This window comes from Leopardus geoffroyi, chromosome B1 (assembly GCF_018350155.1).
Source record: "Leopardus geoffroyi isolate Oge1 chromosome B1, O.geoffroyi_Oge1_pat1.0, whole genome shotgun sequence".
Classification (NCBI taxonomy): domain Eukaryota; kingdom Metazoa; phylum Chordata; class Mammalia; order Carnivora; family Felidae; genus Leopardus; species Leopardus geoffroyi.
In genome coordinates this window covers 33,401,097-33,408,621 of record NC_059327.1, presented here as the reverse complement: position 1 = coordinate 33,408,621, position 7,525 = coordinate 33,401,097, and positions in this window count along the sequence as shown.

The window sequence follows — 7,525 nt, the reverse complement described above, 5'->3', positions numbered from 1 at the left end:
AGTGATGTCATACTGGTAGCTTGAGATGGACCGTGGTGGGAAAATTTTATTACAGAAAGAAGCAAAGGCTACGAATCAATTGATTTGCTTATTGTTTATACTTAAGAAAGTGACGCAAAAATGTTTGTAATGCAGAGTGAATTTTTAAAAATGAGTCTTTGTAGCAATTATGATGTGAATCATACAAAAACCTGAGATAATGCTCTTTCAGTATTTGAAAACGATTGTCGAATTTGTTGCTCGCATCTTTGACATAGGAGTGAAATTCCAATATACATCTTTGGCGTTTTGATTTCACTCATTTGCAGCGAAAGCATTCTGTGAGAATCTAGTGATGGTATGGAATTTACAACAAAGAATTATCATATGTTTTATTATCTTAAAATTATATGCCACATATCCTTTATATGAATAACATTTATAGTAAACATATGTATTTATGTGCATACATGCATTTGTTATTCCAGAGAGTCAATTATTAAAAAGTTACCAGCATACGACTGATTAGAGGACTTAAAACAAAGTTTTTAAGTCATATACATGCAGCCATTTCTCCAAAGCACAACGGTGTATTCAGAATGGCCAGGTCATGGAATAGGTTGGATTCTATCAGCCTGGAAATATGATCACCAACCCTACTCCACTCTTTTCTACCCTACTATACCCTACCATAATCGGGTCCTTGTCTCTCTCTCTCTCTTTTTTTTTTTTTTTTTTTTTTGTCCAAAAGATCCCTTGTGTTTTTCTGAAATGTGTTTTAATCAAGGCTACTCCAGCCTATCCAACATGGAATTATACCTATAAATCTCAAAGACAAGGAGTCAGGATTCTGATTCTTTTCCACCTTCAGAGAATGTTCTACCGCAGTTACTTGAGACAGTATGAGATATATGGGCTGGGGAGTGAGGTACAGAGGGCACTTTCAAGTTCTAATTAGTGGCATCCAAGCGTCAAAAACTGGTGTATATCGGGGTGCCTGGATGGCTCAGTCAGTTGAGCTTCTGACTTCGGCCCAGCTCATGATCTCCTGGTTTGTGAGTTCAAAGCCCCGCATCTGGCTCCGTGCTGACAGCCCGGAGCTTGGAGCCTGCTTCCGATTCTGTGTCTCCCTCTCTCTCTGCCCCTCCCCCACTCATGCTCTGTCTCTCTCTGTCAAAAAATAAACAAACATTAAAAAAAAAAAGAAAAAAAAACTGGTGTAGATCTTGGGGGAGGGGCAACACCTACCTACAAGTGGCTTCAGTGTCTGAGTCCCAAGCCCCAGCCTAGTGCCAAAGACCTATTACATTATTTTCAACTTCTTAATGACTCTGCATTTGTCATGAAAAGATACGCGTCTTCAGAAAAATGGCCTGGAGGTTTGCGCAACTTTCAAAGCTGTGCATAACTGGCAGATCATCAAATAACCAGTTTAAATGAAACTTTTTCCATTGAATTTATCAGGTACCATAGAACTATTCAGAAAAAAAAAAAAAAAGCATTGCTATAATAAAGACTTAAATAACTCTTTTTTTGAAAACCTCCAGATGGTTGACATATTGGTAGACCAAACATCTGAATAGTTTCCTTTTGGTGTTTGGCAACATGCAAACAGTCTAACAGTTAAATGTGATGTGTTTTTATCATCTGGAAATTACTCTCAAAAGCAGAATTCTGTTTCCAACCAGAGCAAAATCAAAAGACTACCGTATATCTGCTCTGCGTTCTAAGTTTTTCAAAGTATGTTTACATCTTTTACCAAGTTTGAGTCTTAATGAAAACATTAAGAGACAGGCATAATGAGTGGTAGTGTTTTCTTTTCGTAATGGAAGAATCTGTGGCCAAATAGGTTGTTAAGTGATTTACCCAGGGTTCTACAGAAAACATACGGAAGGCGCACAATTCACTCCAGTGCCCTGAGTCCTGAAGCGAGTCATTTACAAATAATTTAGGCTTCTACCATTTTGTTCTCCATTCTGATGAGATCATCTCTTGAAATGGTTGAACCTCACGTCTTACAGCACTTTATTTATTGATACTTACAACATGTCATAAATCCTAAGAGAACCCGGGATGGTGTTGGAAAGTGCACATGAGCACAAAGGACAAATGTCTATGAATAGCGCTCAGTAATTTGCTTTCTAAAGACACTGATTGCTTCCTTCCCTCCCCACCCTTGACTAAATTGCCTGGCACTAGGATTGTATTTTTATTTTTTTCAAAATTTTTAATGTTTATTTGTTTTTAAGAGAGGGAGGGCGGGAGGGCAGAGAGAGAAAGAGACACAGAATCTGAAGTAGGCTCCAGGCTCTGAGCTGCACAGAGCCCGACATGGGGCTTGAAGTCATGGACTGAGAGATCATGACCTGATGTGTAACCAACTGAGCCACCCAGGGGCCCCTGGGAGTTTAGTTTTAAAGTGAAAAATATGGATTCTTGAAATTTACATGCAAAACTGACAATATAGTAAGAAAAGAAAACTGAATTCATACAAGGATAAACAAATGTATACTGTTTAGTCATTGAAAAACACATGTATTCAAATAGTTTCAACCCTAGTAATAAATAGATTTCTTATATAATGGAAGCTATTTGAGCTAGTATATATCTAGTACATTATACTGAGTATATTACTAAGTAATTAATGAATGTAGAAAACAGGTAAAACATAGTTATTTTTCTCCCTGGAAATTTTTTTTTCATTTTTTAAAATGTTTACTTATTTTTGAGAAAGAGACAGAGTGCGAGCGGGGAAGGGCAGAGTGAGAGGGAGCCATGGAATCCAAAGCAGGCTCCAGGCTCCAGGATCTAGGTAGGCTTCAAGCTGTCAACACAGAGCCCCGCATGAGGCTCAAACTCATGAACCACCAAATCATGACCTGAACCGAAGTGGATGCTTAAACGACCGAGCCACCCAGGTGTCCCTTTTTTCTCCCTGGAAAATTTTAACTTTGTGAGAACAACGGGCAATCCACATAGCCTAGAAGAGTTGAGCTTCTGGAGGAGATATGGCTTGACCTAGCTGTTGAGGAATAACATGATTTGAAAAGTCAAAGTGACTTTTGGGGGTGTTGACACAGTTTCCAAAAAGGAGTGAAAACTTAGAGACAGAAATGAGAATACTAAGCATGGGACAAGGAGGAACAATGTGTTCCCTCCTGGCCCATTTTCATCGTGGTCTTGAGTAAGATGCCACAAGGCAGAATGTAGAGTTAGGTGAGCCACGGATTGTATTTAGGATCCGTTAGGCAGGGAACAACATTTATTCTAAGTGCCAACAAACACTACATTAGGTTCTGGCCACCCATTGCCTTACTTAATTTTCATCATACGCATTCCAATTTCGTCATTTTTACATTTTGCAGGTGATCACATTAACATTCAGAAAGACTTAACCAACGTCACACGGCAAATAAATGGGTAACTGGGGTGCACCCCAGATATGGCATTCTAGTTCCATGGTAGCTTGCTGAATTTTCAGAACTTGAAAGTTATTCCTTGAAATTTATTGAAATTTATTTATCGTGTATGTTAGACTTTAATAATAAAGTGAAAGAATAGTTAAAAACGTGGCATGAAGAAAATGATTCAAGTATTTAAATAGTTGTTGCACCAAATCACCTTTTCAGTGTTTTGTAGAAATTTAAAAAGACAAGAGAGCAGCATATAAAATATTTCTGTGCAGAGGATGATGACTAATTATAGTTTTCATCCATGAAGAGGCAAAGAAAGAAATAAGGAGTTAGATATAGCAAGTAGCTTTAAAGGCTTTAAAATATTTTTTCCCCTAGAAATCAGGAGAGAAAAGTAGGTTATTATAATGTTTCTTCTAATCATCTTATTCCCTATAGTAGGAAAGGGATTTAAAATGAACAGTAGAAGCAATGGCACTTGGTCCCTGAGGGTCCCCTCAGTGTTGAAAGGCATCCAGGTACTTGGGCCCGGATTTCATCCAATTCCTAGGATTCTCTGGAAACGTTCATGTCATAACAGCTGACCAGGAGAAAAGTAGATCTAAATGGCTCTTCATTCATATCATAGTTTTTTATATGTGGTTACTTTCTTGGTCTAGAAACAAACCAGCAAAATGACCTTACTAACTTAACTTAGACTGGATGAAAAGAGACTGACCTAAGCAAGCCACAGACATCACTAGAGCCAAGGGACTTATCAGTCGTGTGTGTGTGTGCATGCACACAGGCGCATGCGTGCATATGGGCGTGTGCGTGTTCTCAGAGCATTCCATTCAAACATGGAAAGATCAGGACACAGCCAGACAACGGAGAACTCAGGGACAAGCTGTCCCAGGACATTACAGTGAGTGAAGACCACAGAAATGATCAAAGCAGAGTACAGTCACCCATGAGAAGAACGCAAGGGCCACGTGGGGCCAGGGAAGGGAAGTGGCATTGCTGTAAAGATTTTACCGATCAAAATGATTTCCTGTGGATGGTGACAGATGAAGAGAGTCCAAAGTACAAAGACAGGGAGAGGTTAAAGAGAGCTTCCGGACTCAAAATGGCACTGCATGACAGATAAGGAAACAAAGTCAGAGACAAGGCAAAGACCTTTCGGCAAAGGAAGTTGTATGATAGATAGATAGATAGATGATAGATAGATAGAGATAGATAGATAGTTTTTTTTTTTAAAGGAAGTGACAAATAAGACTGTGACCATTTAAAGGGGGAGACTGAAATATTTTAATTATTTAAAAAAAATTTTTTTAATCTTTATTTATTTTTGAGAGAGACACACACAGAGTGCCAGCAGGGGAGGAACAGAGAGAGGAGACACAGAATCCGAAGCAGCCTTATGGCTCCCAGCGGTCATCACAGAACCTGACGTGGGGCTCGAACTCACCAACCGTGAGCCGAAGTCGGACGCTGAACCGACTGAGCCACCCAGGCACCCCGATTTTGAATTACTTTTTAAATATTTTAAGTTTATTTTATTTTATTTTTTTTTTTTTGAGAGAGACAGAACAAGCAGGGGAGGGGCAGAGAAAGAGGGAGAGAGAGAATCCCAAGCAGACTCCACGCCATCCGTGCAGAGCCCTACATGGGGTCCGAATCCACAAACCTTGAGATCATGACCTGAGCCCCAACGGGGACTTGGATGCTTAACCCACTGAGCCACCTAGGTGTTCCCGAAATATTTTGAATTCTTAAGGAGTCCATGTTTGAAAAGAAGAAATATGGTTTAGAAGATGATTTTGTAAGGTCGGTTTTAAGACGGTCAAAACCAAACGAGAGGTAATTTGAGTAAGCAGGGTAGAGAGGACTTCGCCTGCTGTTGACATACTGGAATAGACCATGGAAAATGGCTCTTCATTCATATCATAGTTTTTTTATATGTGATTACTTTCTTGATCTAGAAACAAACCGAAAAAAGGACCTTAATCACCAGACTACATGAAAGAAGACTGATCTAACCAAGCCATAGACATCATAGAGCCAAGGGACCTATCAGTTGTGTGTGTGCGGGTGAAATGAGCACTGTGTTTTAAGGGACGTATTCCTAGGTGAGCATTCTGGAATGCTAGGCTAGAAGACAGCCCTGGATTGGACTTTCTTATGAAAGCTTTCTTTAGAATGAAGGTTTGAGGAAAGCGTAGCATGGTGTCTATAGGCCTAGCACCTTGACACTTAGCACTTACCTTAATACTGAGCATGTAGCTTGGTACCAACCAGGCACAAAGAGGAAGGAAGGAAGGAAGGAAGGAAGGAAGGAAGGAAGGAAGGAAGGAAGGGAGGGAGGAAGGGAGGGAGGGGAGGAGAAAGAAGGAAAGAGAAAGAAAGAAAGAAAGAAAGAAAGAAAGAAAGAAAGAAAGGAAGGAACGGAGAAAAAGAGAAAGGGAAAGGGAGGGGAGTGGAGGGGAGGGAGGAAAGGAGAGGAGAGGAGAGGAAAGGGAAAGGAAAGGAAAGGAAGAGAGGAAGGGAGAAGGAAGGAAAGAGGGGGAAGGAAGAAGAAAAAAATCATGAAAGAATGGGAAAAGAGAGTTGTACACAATGTCTGAGGAAAATACGTTTCCAATGTATAGGAAAAAAAAAAAAAGAAAGAAAGAAAGAAAGAAAGAAAGAAAGAAAGAAAGAAAGAAAGAAAGAAACATGATTTTGACCTCTCCTGAGAGGGGGGGTAGAATTCTCAAAGAAATAAAGTAAAAACCAGAGAACAAATTATGAAATGCAACTCCCTATGGCCCAAGTCTTGTGTTCTAGAGTGAAGGGGGATCAGTTACCTGTTGTTGGTAGAGGCCACCTTCAAGAGTAAGAACAAAGTAGAATAAAACCATGTTCACATGAACAAATTTAACATTGATAATTCTGACAATTTGTAGAGAAATGAAATGGTCTGTGAAAATGGACTTCTGAGGTGTGCATCCCCATCTGTACAAGGGCTGCGGTGGAAAGCAAGCGCTTAGCCAGGGACTTAGCCAAGACAAGTGCCAGACTCGATGACCTCACATGATATATTTGGTCATACTAGTGTAGAAGGTTTAATCGTTCCTTAGAAGTGAGAGAGAGCTAGAAGTAAAGGAGGCAGAGAGAGACAGACAGATAGTGAGCAGTAGGGGGACAGAACCCCGAGAAACCTTGAGGGAACCTAGATTGGCTTGTCCCCACCAACTGTGGACACAAGTATATGGCAGGAGGTAAGCCCTTCTCTTCTCTGGAGGTTTTTCTGCAGAATATCATATTTGGGGTCCATTAAAGCCTCAGCATTGAAATCTACTCCCTCACACATCACAGTAAGTATATATACATACATATAGATACGGAGATCTCACTTTTCCTGTCATGTTCTACCTAATGGAGGGAGGAGAGTGGCTTTCCCTCAGCCCTTCTTCATTATTTCTAGATCTGTCCCCTCTTCTGTGTTGTTTACAGCATCACTTAATATACCTCTCGGTGGTCTCCAACACCCTTCCATCTGGGTCGTAGAGTCAGAGATTGCCTCATGTTCCCCTTCCTTAGCATTTTCCATGCCAATGCTTCGCAAAAGCAACACGAATAATTGCTCAGACATTTTTAACTGAATATACTTCAGACTTCCTTAAAGACCAGTGGCATGCAACTTCACTTCTTAGAGCAAACCCTCGGAGCAAACCTTCAGCATGTCTTGAATGCCTTGAATACCATCAATTAGAAATGACTTCTTGGGGCACCTAGGTGGCTCAGTCGATTAAGCCTACGACTTCCACTCAGGCCACGATCTCATGGTTCATGAGTTTGAGCCTCACATCGGGCTCACTGCTGTCCATGGGGAGCCTGCCTTGAATCCTCTGTCCCCCTCTCTCCACCCTTCCCCCACTTTTGCACTCTCAAAAATAAATAAAACATTTAGAAATGACTTCTTTCTAAGGATTTGGAACTGGAACTTGCCTTCTATGACTGTTTCTGCCTTATTTTCTCACGCACTCTCATGTCTGCCTATTTTATGATGGGATTTGCCTCCACGTACTGATCTTCTTGTAATTATTTACACCTTTTCCCTCTCCTGACTTTCTGACCCAGCTGGAATCCCATAATTCGCCATTTCAGTGCTG